General features: G+C 39.1%; 1 long non-coding RNA gene across 1 annotated transcript in view; it reads left to right on the plus strand.

Annotated features, from left to right (window-relative positions):
• Gm32210 overlaps positions 1 to 15,301 on the plus strand; it is a 53,443-nt gene extending 38,142 nt beyond the window's left edge. Inside the window, exon 3 of the long non-coding RNA XR_374901.1 lies at positions 14,993 to 15,301. This is a non-coding gene — a long non-coding RNA (predicted gene, 32210). The remainder of the gene's footprint in view (positions 1 to 14,992) is intronic.
• The last annotated feature ends 4,855 nt before the right edge of the window (positions 15,302 to 20,156 follow it).

Genomic DNA, 20,156 nt, shown 5'->3' on the forward strand with positions numbered 1-20,156 from the left:
ACTCATAGGTAGAGAGATGAATTTGCCAAGAAGATGTAAACAGAAGATTTTCCACCAGTCCTCCTTATAGCTCAGCCACCATCCAGAAACCACACATTTATGATGGGCCTTTTCACTTCAATTAACTTAATCAAGAAAATCACCCAGAAGTGTGCCCAGAGACTTGCCATTCTAGATCCAGTTATGAAGATTAACCAAGATTAACCATGACAATGCTTATTTCACTGGTACAAGTATATTGTACCCAGTACCTACTTGGGCAGTCATAATCTTTTAAACACCCATTGGCAAGCAGGTAAAATAAACAGTAAAAATGCATGTCCAATGTAATGGACATTCTCCAGCCAATGTGTGAACAGGGAGGAACTTAAAATTGGGGCTATTTCTTTGCTCTGCAAGAATCTAGTTCAGTGTGGACATAGATTGGGGTGGAACAGAGACAAAAGAAGTTCTATTGAAAATTAGTAGTGTTCACTGTCCCCAAGGCACTTATCATTTGTCATCTCTTTCACTTAACTACATGAAGCTGGATTCAAAGTCCTTCCAATTTCATGAATGAGGAAATAAATGCCTAGAAGATGAAAGATATATGTTGAGCCCATGGGGATAGTGTAAATGAGAGTTCTGTATAGATTCAAGGCCAAGTTACAGTGCAGTATCACCTTTCTCCATTTATAGTACTCCCTCTAACAACCCTGAGAATCTTCCTCCATCTGTATAGTCACTGTCTCCATTCCCATTTCGCTATATCACTCCATATAGATAGGACCCAGTGTTAAAATTTATGCATATCACATCTCACTGTGCTAAAGAGGTTAGTTCATTTCTCGGAATAGCTGCATAGGAAGGCCTGAATAGTCCTCTGAGAAATGACACAGCTCTTCAGATGCTAGGAGTGGGATGGTGGGGAAATACCAATATCCCTAGTAGGAAAACTTAAGAAGACATTTCAAAAGTCTCTTAGTCATGCATCAAGGAGTGTTGAGAAAGACCAGTCAACTCTGGCTATTTTTGCTACTGAGAAAATGTAAACACTTCTGTATTTGTTTTGTGGTTTCCTAGGTTATCTTTCCCAGAGGGCACTCAGGATTATGTGTGAGGGAGGAAGAAAGGGGAGCCCAGATGGGGCAGAAGGACAAGGGCTGTCTCTTTTTACTGAGAACTTTATGTCACATTAGAAATCAACATGGAGGGTGGCAATGCTGTAGTGAATGTCACCTCGTATAAGTTCTTTCATGCAACTCTTAAGTCAGATTTTATACAAATTCCACAGAATAGAGAGCTCTGACTCTAAGATGAAAACAATGCCTAGAGTTGATAATTCATCTCTTCTCACACTAGTAGTGGGGGTCAAAATTAGCATCCTGCCCCTAAAGCCTAGACTCGCCTGATGAATGATGTATTCCTGTGTAGAGTTTCAGGTTTCCTTTGTTGAAAATTATTTTCCTTGTTATTAAAATGTAAAAGCAGCCTTGAACAAATCCCTATAGTTTTAAAACTGAGACTAGAACTGATGCCAGTACTGAGATTAGATCAGTATTAGAGTCCTGATTTCCTGGAGGAATATCATTTCTACTAGGGAACAACTGCAACAGGAAGTTTGAATGTTAAGAAATGACTATTAGTCAACTGATCAGCAGGTATGTAAAGGAATGTGCAGTGTACTAGGTCAAATGGATGGCTAGAAGGAAGGTATATTCTACTGATAATCTCTGGCTTCTCCTCTGCCCATGCTAAAAGTATTTGAGCAAGGACAGCGAATGGGTATGCTATCAGGGTCTTAGCAATCCACTGACCGATAAAGGTAAAACACATAGCATTGTGGATAATTAGCAGTAGTTAGGAAAAGTGAATACATGTAAGAAAGGCAAGTGACATTGGGCTGTCATCAGCCTCAAAAAAGGATGCCCAAATACAGAATCTACTGTACTGAGCAATGCCTTTGAGAAATTGGTCATGAGCATTGATATTTTCTTTCTCCTTGACTTTGGTCACAAATATGAAGAGGTCTTATTGAATAAGAATTTCTAGAGATGGATATGCATGTTCTTATTACCTGCTTCCAATTCTTGACATAATCAGATCTCCACTCTTTTGAGTCACCTCAACCCCTCATCCCAATGTGGTCCTCACTTTGTCCACATTTTAGATTCAGAGACCCTTTTTGAGAACTCAAATAGAAATTTCTTCTTGAAATTTCTCCAGTGTTTTCAGAACCAAGTGATAAGGTGGAGTCAGACTTCCACACACATTTTTTCCATGAGAAATCAAGTAAGTGAATGAGTGAATGAATAAATGACAGCCTGTTCTTTTATACCTAGCTAAGCATTCCATGTCTTTAGCCCGAGTTTGCAAACAAAGGATGAACACAAGATGTAAAACTGAAGGTGAGGAACAGTTGATGAGGAGATACTGGGGAAAGGAACAGTGAATCCAGTACAGTTAGAGCAGAGGGCCAGGAATACAGAAGAAGGAGAAGGGGAGACAGTAGGTAAAAGGTCACTAAGTACAGTTAGGCTTCATTTTGGCAGGTGATTCAATTCAGTGTTTTGAGTGGAGTGCAGTGTGTTCTTGCCTTCTCTGTGCCTACTCTGTCATGGTTACTTCCTATCATGCTCCTTTTCCTCTCTGGCTCATCCTCAAGACCCTAATTGTGGACCTTCCCCAACATTCTTTCACTCTTCCTGTCTGTCTCTCTTTTCCTTATGAATAATTCATAATCAAATGAATAATTCATTAAAAATTTCATAATCTCTTTCTCATTATCCTATTAATAACTCAAATTCTTATCATCTGTTTTTATCTCTTGCTTGGTTTCCTCAGAACACACTGGTAATCCCCTAGGAATGTGTGATGAGTTGATGATGTGTGGACGTGGGGCTTGGCTAAGCATTCCTCAGACTTTCCTTTTTTAAGCAGCTTTCTGATTAGCACAAGCTTGTCATTCTCTTTAGGGAATGGAGGAAAGGCAGAGCCACATATACACATGCCTTCTCCCAGTTGTTCAATCAACAATAGGCTACAGTATTCAGCAAAGCGATTTTACAGACATAGTTGAGGGCCCAAATAGTTGCTTCTGAGTTCACCCAGAGATTACTTTGGTGTGTTTGCCATTTGTAGAGAATCAGAGATGTCAGTCAAGCATGCAAGCTTTCTCTAGCCCCTGTGGGCTTCACACCTCACATGGAGTCCCTGAGCTGCTGCCTGCCCTTTTGATATATGTTCCTTCCCTGCTCCCTGGGCTTCTGCCTGCATGTGATCTTCCTTTCTAGCTACCCTTTTGTGAATTTGTGCTTACATAGTCATTCTCCATAACTATGTGGCTAGTTTCAGGTAAAACTGTATATATGTGCTATTTGTACACATATCTAACATTTATATGTAGGTGTACATAAATGTTCATATGCATAGAATTCATAGGTGGATAGGTAGAGTATGAAGATGATAGACAGACAAATGATCATTCAAAGAGTGGTTGCTCTTTTTATTCAACTCTGATAAAGAATGTTCCACAAACATATTCAATTTAACTATCCATAATAAAATTCACTTGCTCTTTCCCTCATCCTGTAACCAAACCTACTTTGTTTTCATCAAACTCACGATAGCTCATGTTTGGAATTTGGGAAACAGAAAGACATTTCTTCCTTTTCATCTCTACTGTCAGGCAGCCTCTTCCTTCATACTGGTTTTTCTTTGAAGTTTCTCTTCTTTTATCCTGAGACAGGCTCTCCTCATTTCGTGCTGAGAGATTGTCTTCTTCATAAGATTTGGTTCCCCTGTCTTAATTTACATACTCCTTCAACAATGTTAACTTGCGTCATATTACTTTGTCTGAAAATTTAAAATAAGTTTTCTTTTAATGGCATTTAAGACCCTCTGAAGCACTGACTTTAAGCCAGAAAATGATACTCAATGTAACATAAACACATGTGCAATGTATGTGACTTTAAAAAAAATCATCTCAGTTCACTCACTATCCTCCCATAAGATGAATATGATAAACATTCCCATTCTGCAGATGGCATAATTGAGGTAGAGAAAGTTTAATTAACTTCATCATTCATACTCGAGGGAGTCAAAATCTAGGATTTTAATCCCTCTGACCCATCACTGCCATCGCCCCTGGATGAATTGGATTCTCAAAGCTTTTGAATGTATAGTCTGCATGTTCTCTCTTGCTTACATATTTCTTGGAAAAAAACACTTCCAACTCTCTGACTCTTGGGTCCGATTCAACTTTCAGCTGTCTAAAAAAGCATTTAGCAAGTCACACACTGTTTTCTGTCTTCCCAATTCCTGGTGCATTTCCTGTAATTTGACTGATGGATTTACATGCATAGTTCTCTCATTTCAGATCATAGAGGACTGTGTTCCCAGTTCTTTAAAAAAAAAAAAGAAATACTTCAGAAATGTGAAGAAGTATTAGTGTATACTTAAAGACAGAAATGAACACCCAGTTATGTCTGACAGGTCTGTACCAGAGTGGCCAGGTACACGCTGAATAACTTGGTTTCACATATTGAAACATATTCATAATAAAAAAAGTCAGCAAAATCCTTTCATTTAAGGAAAATAAGAGCAATTCTCTGGCCTCTTCCAGACAAATTCAGGATAGAGTTATGCTAACACATCCATGTGACTCTAGACCTTGGCATGCTGACCATAGCTGCAAACACTAGTGATTAAATATGGTTCTTCTACTACTTTGTGTATATTTTCCATTATAGTATTCATTAAAATGCAGTTGGTCCCTTATACTTCGTTATTGAAATTTCATTTGCTTTAACAACTATTTGTTAATGTCTAATACAATCTTCCCCAAATGTTTGTCAAGTAAATTAAAGAGGAAAAAAATCAACTATTTAATTATACATCTATGAACGCTAAACCATGAGCAGTTTATAAGGTCAAAATGTCGGCTTTTTCTCTTTTTCTCACTATGTTCTCTAGTGTCTCAAATACATCTATTCCTCCTCAGTGGGATGCATCCCTGTGATGGCATGGTTTTGTGTCTTTGTTATGGTGGTAGACAAACAAATCTGTATGGGTGACAGAATTGCACAGTGCTATATACAAACACAAGTGAGAACAAGCAAGCAACAGAAATCAGGACAGCTGAATGTAAGTCACTAAGTTATATCCACATCTCTCTCCTCATAGCTTTGTGCAGATAACTTCATCTGGTTGTCACTACTGTAGGAAATTGTATAAAATTCACTAAGGAGTTCTTTGTATTATTTCTTACTATTGTTAATGTGTCTACAGTTTCTCTAAAATGTTAAAAAATAGAATAACCAATTCCTTTAGCAAAGGCTTCATAATGTCCTGAGGTTAGTACAAGTGCCACTGGGATGCTCCATCCATCCAGTGCTAATGCTTCAGACTCCCCTTTAGATAGATGTACCACTTGAAAATTGCCCCAAACTCAAAGCAGCTGAGGAGGAACAATAGAAGAAACGATCTCTAGCTTGAGCTTGTTTTGAAACTCCTCTCCACTTTGCATCTGCCTTGGGTGTATGAGATGCCAGGAGGAAAGTTGAATAAGACACCCAGATCTTCTCCACATTCATTTTTGGTAGTACTATATATAGACATTTCTGGAGTCCCCTTGCCTTTTACCAACTAACATAAAATATTTCCAAATCAGATACTAAAATTCCAGGAGAGTGCTTGATCTCCAGTGGTGTTGGCTGCTTTCTCTGGGTGGTAACAATAATTATATATGATAATAACTGTGATCATGTAATAACCCAGATCACATTAATTGTTGCTGTGGTAGTGGCTTTCTATATTCTCCTGAACTGAGAGGTTTGTGGAGATAAAACCCAATCAAAGCAATTGCTGTTCAAATTCAAGTGACTTTTTACTGTCAGTTGTCTCCATGGGCACAGAAGTGTTGAGATGGCAGCCTGCCTTGGGAATGGCTGACATTGGAGACACTCCAGGAGGACTGAGTCAGACTGACATGACCGTGGCCCTGGTCTCTTAACGGTGATAAAGCAAATGCCTTGAGAATGCCAGTTCGATTGTGAGTCACCAAGTGCAAACAGGGTGATAGTGGAGTTCACATCAGAAAAAGTCCCCTCTGGGGCACAGGAATGGTCACCCAGAACACTGGTTCTTATCCACAGAAAAGGAAACCAAGCAAGACATCTGTTTCCTCTGGTCTGCGGAGTCTTCATCCACATCCAAAGACCCTTTCCTCTGACTCTTGAGTTGGCTAGAAGAGTGACTGGGCTCCTATATAGCATTTGTCGGAACTCCAGAAAGATTCTCTTTCTTTTTCTGTGGAGGTCCATATATAGTTATGGCATTCATCCTTAAAGAACTGTGGTTACGGGCTTCCTGGAATGTAGGTCGTGAGTGAAACCTTCATCATCTCCTGGGGACACTAGCCTTTTCTATATATAGGTTGTTTAACTCAGTCTACACTTATGCCCTGGGGAAGGAGGGATGCATACTGAACATCAAGTTCTCCTGAATTGACCTCTAACATATAAAGCTTTGGAAGCAGCAACTTATTTTCATGATTCACTTTCACACATATATGTACGTATGTTTTAGATCTATTTTATTCTTTGGTTGCTTCATTCCTAACTTTTTCAATCATCTTTTCCATATTGATTAAGCAGCCCATTCTACTAGCCTCTGTTTGTCTCTTTCCTTCTACATCACTCACACATATAATATGATCCATGTATCATGTTAATACATGGATCCATGTTATATCCATATAATACAATCCATGTAATAATGATATTGTCTTGGGTATATTGAATCAATTAAAATGTTCCTTAAATGGATTTAAAAATTTTCATTTTCTGTGTTACTGGAATGTGTCTTCATTTCCCATTCTTGGTCTATGTTTTCTTTTCCCAGGGCTTCTTGTTAAAAATGTTCTCAAGACTTTCAATCATATTTCCTTTCATATAGCTTCTCATTCGATGTCTACCCTCCTCGTGTGTGTGTGTGTGTGTGTGTGTGTGTGTGTGTGTGTGTGTGTGTGTTTGTACTTTTAAGTCCTCTTGGGGATGAGTTTCTGATCCTACAGTTCAAACATGAAGAATGACAGAACCATGTATCACTGGGCACCTTGGATCTTGACCTAGAGAGAGCTGTATGTCCTCCTAAGGGAACCAGCATGTTTAATATGTGGGAAGAGTTGACAATTGTTTAAGTGATTTTTGTATCTGCTAAAATAGACATCTTCCTTGAGGTCACACATGAAGAAAAATACAATTAAATTTTAACTAATGGAATTAGCAGGGCAGGGAGGGCAGGGCATAGGGGGCTTTGGGGTTAGCATTTGAAATGTAAATGAAGAAAATATCTAATAAAAATAATTAAAAATTAAAAATTCAAATTCTTGTGTTCAAATTAAAAAAAAAAAACACTATTGGAATTGACGAAAATTGAGCACTATGACCTTGGAGGATCAAAGGGAGAAATCTAAATTAGAAAAAGCCAAGGTCGAAGATCTCAAATCATTGTCTAGACAGGCTACCAATGGAAAGTTTTCTCATAGTAGAGCCAGATGTTTTCCTCAGGAGCCAATCACCATGGTTTCGTTTTTTGTTTTGTTCTGTTTTGTTTGTTTGTCTTGTCTTGTTTTGTTTTGTTTTGTTTTGTTTTGTTTTGTTTTGTTTTGTTTTGTTTTTGAAGCAGAGTCTCTCACTGGCCTGGAACTTGATGATAATGTGAGGTTGTCTACCCAGTGAGCCCCAGGGATCAGACTGTCTTTACTTTCCCAAAGCTGGGATTACAAGTCCATTCAAGGGTGGGGATTAAACTCAGGTATTGAGGTTTGCAAAGCAAGACCTTTACTGATAAAACTATCTCTCTAGCCATTCCTAGAAGTATCTTTTAATACATGTATACATTTTACAGAAGTCTAGGCTGAGTTAAATGCTGAGATTACCGGTGTATGCTACTGTGCCTTGCTTTTTCTAAAGGGGCTGAGAATTTGGAATGTGATCCCTCATGCTTGCAATATAAGCATTTTACCCAATAATCCATAGCTCCAGGCCTTCTTCATTTTTTTGCAATAAAATTTTTCAAAATCCCCACTTTATGCATGGCCTACATGTGCAAAATAGTCTGAGAATTAATTTAATTAATGAAAATATATAAACTTCCAAAATTCTGACTTCTGACATTTTGAAACATATAATAAATTATTATCTATAATTATATAATAGAACTCCCTTCCACTATTTAATAGGAATTATTAAGGGGATATTTTTAAAAACATTTTAATCAAGAATAGTTATATTTCAAGTTCTTGTTGGACAAATAGGAGAGAGGCTGTAGAATTCAATTGCCTAGTTATAGACTTCGCTATTGGGGCTAGTGGGGCCTCCTTCTAGGTTATGGTTGCCTAAGGTTTGGACATTTTTTTCCAGTGAAATATCTTACTCTGTAGAAACTGATCATTAGTCATACACTATTGGTGAACTGAAAAGAAATAGAAGTTGTTCTAAGGACTTTAAGTTTCTTCTAAAAAACATGCTCTGGCACAAAAAACACAAAAACAAAGGTCAGAGACCTAGCCCATCTTCTCTGTCCTCACTGTTACAACTCAGGCTGCCTGTTGCTTCTTGATGGAGAACGAACTCTTCCATCATATACCTACCAGGGAAATGCTTTAAACACAACTTCTACAAGGTAGTTGTCATGTTAGTAAAGTGAAATAGTACAGTATCTAGTGTCAGATATTCAAGCAGCACTCCTGCAACTGCCATCCTTAGACCATTTCTCTATGTCTCAGTGTCCTCCACTTTCATGGAAAACACGGAGACTATAATTAGTGCTTGGTGAGACACAGCATCAGACAAACTCCATGATGGGCTAGATGCAGTGCCTGCTACACATCATAAACATATACATACTGTAGCTCCTGGAATGACAATGGTTTCCATAGTCTCATATATTTAAATGCTTGGACGACAGTTGGTGGAACAGTTTGAGAAGGATTAGGAGGTGCGGCCTTGTTCAAGGAGGTATGTCACTGGAATGGGCTTTGAAGTTCCAAATTCCCATGCCATTTCCAGTTATCTTTCTCTGCCTCATGATGTAGATCAGATATAAGCTCTCAGCTACTGCTCCAGCACCATGACTGTCTACTTGCTACCATCCCTGCTTCTGTGATGGTCATGAACTCTAACCCTCTGAAACCATAAGCCCTCAAATAAAATGCTTTTATAAGCTGTCTTGGTCACAGTGTTTTGCCACAGCAATAGAAAAAGTAGCTAATACACTAATGAAAATGAAAAAAGATGAAAAGTGTGGCTGGTTCATAATTTCCATTTATGTAACTGTATTTGTTGACAGAAATTGAAAAATATTATTTCTTATAACCAAACCTTGTTTGAAAATGTATTTGCTTTCAAATGTGTTTAAATATTTTCTTTGTATAAATAGGTAAAGAATCTTGGCCAAGCCTCAGGCTAAAATTTTTGTATACCCAGATATATCTTTAATTCATTAGGAATGTGAACTTTTCTTAAGATGCTACATGCAGTAATATCATAGACACGATTTGGGAAACAACTTTTTATTAACCCTGGTGTTTTTTGTCTTTAGCAATTTTCAGTATATTCTCCTGGGACTCTTTTTTTTTTTTAACTAAAATATAATTACATGATTTCCCCCTTTCTTCTCTCCTTCCCTCATAGACCCACCCTCTCAACTTCATGGTTTCTTTTTTCTTTATTTTCTATTGTTACACACATTCATACACATATACATATATTCATGCAAACATACAACTATACAAATACAACCTGATCAGTCCATTTACTGTTACATGTATGGATATGATTTCAGGGCTGACTCCCTTGGTATTGAATGACCATCTAAGGGAGTCATCTAGGGAAAGACTATTTCTCCCACTCTCACCTTTTCTAAGTTTTCTGTAGTTCTCTGTCTAGAGAAGGTAGGGCCTCAGGAGAGGTTTTTCCTCATTAGTATGTTTATTGGTGCTGTAGCTGTTCAGGTCTTGTTTAGGCAGCCATGTTTTGGAAACTTCATGAGTATAGCTCCTCTGACATTTTTAACAAACATGATCTCATATCTCTTTCCTGTTTGTTTGCCTCTCATGATCTTTTAGCCCCTTTTTATACATTGTTCCCAAGCTTTAGATAAAAGAGTTGTGTTGAAGATGTATAGTTTGGGAACCATGAGAACTTCACAATCAGTTGTTCTCTGCATTTCAACCACTTGTGGTTTTCTGTAATGTTTGATGTCTTTTGCAAATAGATGGATTTCTTTGATGGAGGGTGAGAGCTACATTGATCTGTAGGTATAAGGATAAGTATTTAGAGTATAGTTAGAAATTACACTGGCTTAGAAAAATGGTAGCAGTAATTTCTCTTCTAATATCCACAACCTCACTAACCTCAGGTAGTTGGCTAGGTTTCCAAGTACCAGGCATAATTTGCCTACTGTTGATCACGCTTTAAGCACAACTAGACAGCTGTTGGTTAACAAGATACGTGTGCCGCCATTGCCCTCTCAGGGATAGAAATTATGATCTCTTTACTTTGGGAAGCTTACTTATTCTTCTTAAGATCCCAGTCTTGGAGTTCACAAATTCTAGGCACAAAAGTCACTTAAATTATTGGGATACTCTGACTTTCTAGATCAGCAAGAACAAGACTTAGCACATCAATTAAGCTGAAAATATAAACAATCCAGTCAATGTATTGACCGTTATGGGTACAGGACCTGGAAAATAGAAGAGAACATAAAATATGATGTCAATCAGATAGACTATAGAGTCACTGGAAGAAAAAAAACCATACACCTCCACAGAGTAGGCAAGTATTGACTGGATGATAATAATTGCAAGCATACAGCATTATTACTTTTATGAAGGTCAAGATACTGTCATCATTAAAGGAGGAATTTAATAGTAAGCCCTAAAAGTTAGATGCTACCCTAAATTCTCAAATTTTATCTCAATTCACAGGATTAAAATTGGACCTTCTTTTCCTCATATTCCTCTCCATTCTATCTCTGTAATTCTTTCAGACAGGAGCGATTATGGGTCAGAGTTGTGACTATGAGATGGCAAACCCATCCCTAACTTGATATCCTGTCTTCTTGCTGTAGGTGCGCTCTATAAGTTCCCTCTCACTGCTGTTGGGCATTTCATCTAAGGTCCCTCCCTCCCTTTGAGCCCTGAGAGTCTCTCACCTCCCTGGTCTCTGGTGAATTCTGGAGGGTTTCCTCAACCTCCTATCTCCTGAGGTTGCCTGTTTCCATTCTTTCTGCTAACCCTCATGGCTTCAGTCCTTTTCCCTTACCCAATACCAGATCAGGTTACCTCACTGCCCCCAGTCTCCACCACCTGTCCACTTTCCTTCCCAGGTCCCTCCCTCCCTCCCCAAGTCCCTCCCTCCCTCCCCACTTGTGATTTCTTCTCTTTTCTAAGGCATCCTCACTTGGGCCCTTCAGCTTGTTGACCTTTTTGAGTTCTATGGACTGTATCTTGGGTATTCTGTACTTTTTTTTTTTTGGCTAATATCCACTTATTAGTGAGTACATATCAGTGACAGACCCAAAGTGGGATCCAGCTCAAGAGGACGTCCCAAGGCCTAACACTATTACTGAGGCTATGAAGTGCCCACAAAAAGGGACCTAGCATGACCGCACTCTGGAAGACCCAACAAGCAGCTGAAAGAGTCAGATGCAGCTATTTGCACCCATCAGAAGCAGATGACCCCTGTTGTTGAATTAGGAAGGTTGAAAGAAGTTGAGGAGAAAAGCAATCCTGTAGGAGGGCCAGCAGTCTCAATTAATCTGGATCCCTGAGATCTTTCAAACACTGGACTACCAAACAGGCAGCATAAACCAGCTGATATGAGGCCCCCAACACACAGATGACTACAGGGTCTGTGTTCATTCAGAGATGATGCACCTAACCCTCAAGAGACCCAGGGAGTTTAGAGATCAGATAAGGTGGGGGATAGGGTCATCCAAGTGGAGACAAGGGGTTGGGGAGGGAGTATGGGATGTGGAACAATCGGAGGGTGAGCGGGGAGGGGGGAATAAAACATGTAAAAATATTAATTAATTAATTAATTGAAAAAGGAAGAAAGTAAAAGGCCTCAGAATTCATGTCTGTAAGTAGTTAAAATTATTATTTTTAGTTATCTTTAAAAAATAATTTGCTATTGTTCCATTGTTAAAAGAGTATGTAAATTTGTAAATTTCCATATGTTAAAGAGATAGTTTATGGAAAATAATGATTTAGTGTGCCAACAGATTGCACATGGATATTTTAATGGCCAGTACTATTTATGGAGTATCCTCATGTGTTTTCTCAGAGCAGAACTCCACTGAAGACCTCATGATGTCTTGACTCACAAGATTGTGCCCCTAAGTATTGCTGTTCACAGTGCATGCCCCTGCCAAGAAATTCCAGTCCGTTTGTCTATAGTATGAAATACTCGTGCTTTGAAGACGCTTTCTGTCTATTCAGAAATAGAAATAAATCAATAGCCTTTAAATAATAATAATAATGGGAATAATTTGTAAAATAAAAATCTAAACACATGCATAAAACACTCTTCTTGACATCAAAGAACTCATAACTTTTGCACATATTCAATGTATGTTTCACAGTTTCATTTAACAGCCACATATGTATGCACATATAGACACATATCCTTAGCATAGAAACAATCCTCAGGAGAAAGTATTTCTGAGGCTCTAACCCTAAGAGTTTGGTGGCAACTTGACATTACTTCAGACTCCTGACAAATCTACATAGGAATTCTCCAAGGGTGACAAGCATGCTCTATGTTCACTGGGTGATAGGACATCATGCAACAACTATTCTCCTTTACCTCTAAAGTCAAGCCATACAGTCAGAGTCCTTTCTGTGCCTAAGAACTTGGGGGAACTGTGGGGAAAGTCCCCCAGATTCTGCTGCTCACATTACCAAAAGCTGAGATTGTCAATATCCTGAAGAGATGGCAACACAGTAACAATCCTTGTTTGGAATCTGATCGTGGTTTTTGTTTGATTGTTTGCTTGCTTGTTTTTGTTTTTGTTTTGTTTCTGTTTTTGTTTTTAAGTTGAATTTATCCTTAGTCCAGTGATAAAAAGTCTAGAGAAACTGAAATCATGGTTAATTGAAGTTTTTGGGAGATATCAACATTTAGTAACTGTATAGAAATTGTTAGTTACAGAGACAAAGTTTGGAGCTGAGACGAAAGGATGGACCATCTAGAGACTGCCATATCCAGGGATCCACCCCATAATCAGCTTCCAAACGCTGACACCATTGCATACACTAGCAAGATTTTATCGAAAGGACCCAGATGTAGCTGTCTCTTGTGAGACTATGCCGGGGCCTAGCAAACACAGAAGTGGATGCTCACAGTCAGCTATTGGATGGATCACAGGGCTCCCAATGGAGGAGCTAGAGAAAGTACCCAAGGAGCTAAAGGGATCTGCAACCCTATAGGTGGAACAATATTATGAACTAACCAGTACCCCGGAGCTCTTGACTCTAGCTGCATATGTATCAAAAGATGGCCTAGTCGGCCATCACTGGAAAGAGAGGCCCATTGGACACGCAAACTGTATATGCCCCAGTACAGGGGAACGCCAGGGCCAAAAAAATGGGAATGGGTGGGTAGGGAAGTTTGGGGGAGGGTATGGGGGACTTTTGGGATAGCATTGGAAATGTAGTTGAGGAAAATATGTAATAAAAATATTTTAAAAATATGAATAGATTACTTTTTTATTCTGATTTCAGTTTTACTAAAACTTCCTCTCTCAACAAAGAAAAAGTAGAGAATTGGAAAAAATTAAGAGCCATAATCAGCCTCCAAACGCTGACACCATTGCATACACTAGCAAGATTTTGCTGAAAGGACCCAGATGTAGCTGTCTCTTGTGAGGCTATGCCAGGCCTAACAAACACAGAAGTGGATCCTCACAGTAAGCTATTGGATGGATCATAGGGTCCCCAATGGAGGCGCTAGAGAAAGTACTCAAGGAGCTAAAGGGGTCTGCAACCCTATAGGTGAAAAAACAGTATGAACTAACCAGTACCCCCAGAGCTCATGTCTCTAGCTGCATATGTAGCAGAAGATGGCCTAGTTGGCCATCATTGGAAAGAGAGGCCCATTGGTCTTGCAAACTTTATATGCTTCAGTACAGGGGAACGCCAGGGCCAAGAAGTGGGAGTGGGTGGGTAGGGTAGTGGGGGGGAGGGTATGGGGGACTTTTGGGATAGCATTGGAAATGTAAATGAAGAAAATACCTAATGTAAAAAAAAAGAAAAAAGAAAAAAATATTCTTACTGAACACAAATAGCGATTTAATTAAAAAATATCACGGTTGTCCAACCATTACATAAAAAAAGAAAACAAAAAGAGCCATAGATACCCAGTTCCTGGAAATGAAAGTCATAGAAAGACTTAGGAAATTCTCACAAGCTACTCTAGGGTAGTAAGCTATCCTACCTGCTATGGTAACAGTGCTGCCCTAACCCCTCAGTTACACAATAGTGCTACCTTGCATTACAGGGGACCCATGAATGCTGTATTAAGAATGATGTTCATAAGATATGTGAGCTTAGTGAGGAGGGCCTTTGAGTGAGGGACAATAGCATATACTTAGTATTCTGCCTAATTTTGCAATAAATCTCAAGCCATGTATTTGCTATAGAGCATACAGTTTATTTCTAGTCCTGATATTTCCCCCAAGATTTGATTAATTGCTGACTAAATGGTTTGCAATGAACTTGCAGCCTTGAGTGTTATATCTAACAATAATCATTTATAGTTTTACAAATTAAGAGAATTATGTGGTCTTGGTGAGACGATTGCTTCTATTTTTCTTGAGCATCTCTAATTCAAAAGTTATTTTGAAATTTGGGCAACTAAAAATAACCAGATCCATTGAAATGTAGGTAATTTCATTTTTATCAAAAAAATGTGTTCTTTCTTATTTTCTCATGGGCCATTCTTAGGTGAACCCACGAACTATTCCCCCATCTGGATGGTTTCATCTGAGATTTCTTTCCATCTACATAACTGAGGATTTGGGCAGACTGAGGTATGGTGCACCAGCTTGGGACCTGCAGAATATTTGACATCATCTCTGAAGCTCTGCAAAGAGAATCTTCAGAAGCAAAAGCATGAACCACTCACAGCTGGAGATGAAGGATCTCTGACCTTGTGTGTGTCTCCCAAGTTGGACTTTATTCAGTTCTCAATAGATTCCCAACTATTATTTTTGCCATCTTAAAAATAATACAGATGATACATGCTTGTGGATACCCCGGTTTACACTCATCCCCAGGGCTGGGAGAATGAGCAAAGTCTTGTCTTTAAATGGTGTTGTGTTAAAATCAATTCTGTATGTGCTTTGGAAACTGTATGAAGGTTCCTCAAATAAAAGGATCCAGCCAGAAATTGCTTTGGGATATGGCCAAAATAACTGAAATAATGATCTTAGAGAGATATGTGCACGTTCATGTTCTTTACACAATAGCCAAAAATATGCAAACAATTGACATGCCTGCAATGACTTGGCATAAAATGTCACCCCACAGGTTCAGGGTTTTGAATGCTTGGTCTCCAGGCAGTAGTACTACTTGTAAAAGTAGTACTTTCAGAGGTGGGAGATAGATGGTGGAAACAGATAGCTCTTGGGTGTATCTTGTTTCTGGTCCCTTTCAGTTAGCGACTTTCCCTTCTCCATGTTTGCATTGAGAACAAGTTCCTCTACCACATATTTTTTGCTGCAATGATGGCCCAGAATTGGAATAGAAATTTAATAAAGCATAGCTTAGAATATGTACAGTGTCAGGAATTCATATGATGCTTCGTAATATTCCTTCTGGTGACTTATGTCATTTCAGAGACCATGTCAGGAGCTACTGTTCACACTTTACATAGTGAACCTTCCTCAAATAGTGCAATGTCCACCTATATAAGAACAATGGCCTAATAGGTATTTGTTTATTAATAAACATTATGTTATTATTTAGTCTTTAAAAGTAAATGAAATTCTGTCATTAGTGGCAACATGAAGGGCATTGTGTTTTGTGTGATAAGGTCGCTGCAGAAACACAGAAGTACTGTACAATCTCACTTGTACATATAAGGAATATAAAATTTTGGATCAAAGAGCAGAGCTGATAGCGGCATTTGCCACGATCTCCGTGTTGGAAGAGGCAGAAGATATTGGTCCAAAGTTACAATTGTCCAGTTCTGAGGTGAGTGATTCTGAGGATCTATTGCTCATCGTGATACCTTGAGATGATAATTGCTTGCTGCAATCTTCATGTTTGCTGAGGAAACAGAACTTAACTTTTCTCACAGCAGAAAGAATAATCGTGCTAAGTGATGAATGTATTAATTTGGTTTGGGTAATTGTTTTACAATGTATACATATATGAAATTATCACTTACATACTTTAAATGTATATGGCATATTTTTGTCAGATGTACATCAATAAAGTTGAGCAAGATTAAGAAAGAGGAAGAGTAGGAGGAGGGTGAGGAGGAGACAAGAGGAGAAACGGGTAGAGGAGAACAGCCCTAGGAAGCCCCTTATAGAAGAATCACTGTTTAAACAAGCTTGGCCTCCAGGCATGCTTCCCCTGCCTGGTTGGAGGTGCCAGAATGGAGAGGGACCTCACAAGATGAAATGCTCTATTTTATTTTTGCAAGGCTATTACTTTGAGTATTGCAATGTCTCAAGAAATATGGTCTGAAGTGAACAGTCCATCTGTTACTTACATACTGTTAGCTGTCACACAGCTTGGAAAGGACATTAGGAATGGGGTCTAAATTGGCAAAGAAGTAGGAAATGTGTAAATATGTGGAAAGTATTCAGAGTCAATACAAGTTTCTAGGAGGAAACCTTATAGGAGTCTTGTGTGGCAGGCTAGGGACATTTACTGAAAGCACAGAAAAGTGATGAAGGGTTCTCTCGCTATAGTGTTGTTTTCTTTACCCTCAAAAGCAAGGGAGATGACAAAATCCTTGTGCTTTCTTGAGAATCCACTCCAAATTTGATAGATGAAGATACTGAGACTATAAAGACCTATAGGAGAGACATTGAATCATTTGGGAAACTTTTGTTTGTTTTTTGAAACAAGGGCTCACTGTGTAGCTATAGCTGGCCTGGAACTCACGTTGTAGACCAAGATGGCCTTAAACTCACAAAGATCCACCTGACTCTATCTCCAGAAAAGAGTTATTATTTTACGAATATGAGTGTTTAGTCATGTGTATACAGCACCACGTACATTCAGTGCCCAGTGGAGGCTCAAAGAGGACATTGACTCCTTTAGGATGGGAGTTAAATAATATTTTTGTTAACCATCATGTGGATGCTGAGAATTGCACCTGGGTCCTCTGTAAGAGCAGCTAGTGCTTTTAACCACTAAGCCATCTCTCCAGCCTATGTTTTTGGTTGCTTTTAGGTCTATACAAAAGGACACAACCTCTGTTACCTACTCTGTACCAGTGACAGCCTCTGAATAAACAACATCTTTTTTCTTTTTCTCTTTCTTTTAATCTATTCTTTCCTTCTTTCCTTCCTTCCTTCCTTCCTTCCTTCCTTCCTTCCTTCCTTCCTTCCTCCTTCCTTCCTTCCTTCCTTCCTTCCTTCCTTTCTTTCTTTCTTTCTTTCTTTCTTTCTTTCTTTCTTTCTTTCTTTCTTTCTTTCTTTCTTTCTTTCACGTTTTCTGTTTTGGTTACTAGTAAAAACTGACATTAATTTTTCAACTCTATCTTAGAGAAGTTATTGTACTGAGTAAAATCTGAGCATTTCCTATCACTACACAAACAAGTTTAGTGGACAAGCACCCTCACAAAAAAGGGAGAGAAGGCTAAGCAATGTCCTTGGAAGTCATATAAATACTAAGTGTGTGGCTGATATTCATCCCTGGACTGTTTTTTTTTTTGTTTTGTTTTGTTTTTTGCCAAAGTGTACATGGCTTAATCGTGTGACTTTTTACACAAAACCCATGATTCTTGCTTTCATCTGAGCTTCCCACAACTCTCCAGGGTTACAATATATTTCAATCCAACAACCAATGACAAGCTCTGCTGAAATCATAAAATATCACCCCACAGAAGATGTCTTAAACCTACAAGGTGCTGTTACAAGTGATGTCCATTCATAAGTAGTGGGTGAGACTTTGTGTAATCCAAATAAATGCTGTCTCTTTTCTGTTACATCACCCAGTGTAGTCCCTTCATGGCACTCTGCAGTAGCTGTCAAAATGGCAGCAGCTGTCAAATGGCAGAGGCTGTCTCAGTCTGCCCTTCCATGGGGCTACTGTCCCACCTCAGAGCTATGTCGTTCCTGAGTTCCTGTGTCTCTGGATGCCCTTCCATTGGGGCACTGTCCCACCTCAGAGCTGTGTGGTTCGTGGGCCTCTGGGTTCCTGTGTTCCATCTGAACAGGAACACTTACACATGGTACCTAATGCAGTGTAGTCTATACAATATAGACACAATATAAATTTTATACTCAATGGAATTTTTAAATAAAATGTACACCTTCCATAGAGAATCTTCTCGGGTATCAGTTGACCTCCAAGAAGTGTCCCACGTTGACCATACCTATAGTACACGCATCAAATCACTCTAGATCCGTTTTTCTGTTTGGCACCTTGAGTCTCTTAATGTATGCAGCTTATCTACCTGTGCATTGCCTCATCATAGACATGCCATGCATATGAGTCTATGTTCCAATATAATAAGCACTGAGGCCATACTGTGAATCAGACAAATCAAATATAAAAAATCTTATAACCGCTTCACAGGCCTACTACCTTGGCTCTGCTTTTTATCTGTGAGGAATATGAGGGACAGTGAGAAAGTGAATCAACCAGGATTCAAGATCATCCCACTTAACAAAAGAAGCCCTAATTTAGTAGTTTCAGACTTCACACACACACACACACACACACACACACACACACACACACACATGGTGCCTTAAAATAACACAATTTTAGCTTAGAGTTCTAGAAGCCCAAAGTCTAGAATGAGTTTTAGGAATTAAAACCAAGGCCTCGGTGGGATGTGCTCTCTGTGGAGGCTCCAGGAGTATTTATCCCTGCCTTTTAAAGTGTCTAGGAATCACCTAGTTCTACTTGTAACTACATCACTCAGCCTGTGCTTCAATTGTCCCATCTCTCTCTAATAGCCCTGACTCCCTTAGACAGACAACACACTTGTGATTTGTCAGGTAGTCTAACTACCTCATGAGCCTCATTTTCTCACATCTGTCTGTACCACAGTCCCTTATGCCACGTGAGCTGACATACTTACAACCACTGAGTTCTAGTTTGTGGATCTGGTTGGAGGTTATTACTCCCTGTTCAAGTTTTATTTTTGCTGTTGTAATAAAACCCTGTTGGAATGATGTTTTGTTCACTGTGTAGAGATTGGCCTAGTATTATTAAAATGCTGATTTATGTGTCAGCAGAGACCTGATTACAGGCAAGAATTTGGTATTGTCATTATTATGAAATATATCCTGCCTTAGTATTTTGTAAACATTGCTCTCCATCATCTTCTGATTGGTCAAATAAAGAGCTGAACAGCCAATAGCTGGGCTAGAAAGTTAAGGTAGGACTTCTGGGCTGAGAGAGCGGGCCTCAGGTGGGAACCAGAGGCCAGAGTTGTCAGACAGGAGCAGATGAAGAAGCAGGGGCCAGGAAGAGAGTAAGATGGACACATGGTGGGGTATAGACCAGGCCAGCATTGTTGAGTTAGAATAGCTGATAATCTGCTATAGTGACCAGAAATTATAATAAATATAACAAGTCTCCATGCCATCATTCAGAGCTGAGGTAGGAATAGAAAACATGAATGGTTACAAAATCCTGTGACCAAGAGCAACTTAGGGGAAGAGAGAGTCTTTATGATTTGATTTCTGATAATGAGCCAGTGAGAGAAATCAAGGCAGGAACTCAGGAAGGAACATGAAGGTCAGTCTGCTTGCTATTCCACAAAGCATCACTGCTGACAAAGGAACACATTTCACAAACAAGCAAAGCATTTCTGTAACTATGCGGCTAGCTGGCTCATAGTTAGGTGTCATTCTTCTTCAGCCCAGGCACTGACACGGTGCATGCTGGGCTGGTCCTTCCCACCATCAAGACA

The sequence above is a fragment of the Mus musculus genome, chromosome 2, assembly GCF_000001635.26.
Source record: "Mus musculus strain C57BL/6J chromosome 2, GRCm38.p6 C57BL/6J".
Classification (NCBI taxonomy): domain Eukaryota; kingdom Metazoa; phylum Chordata; class Mammalia; order Rodentia; family Muridae; genus Mus; species Mus musculus.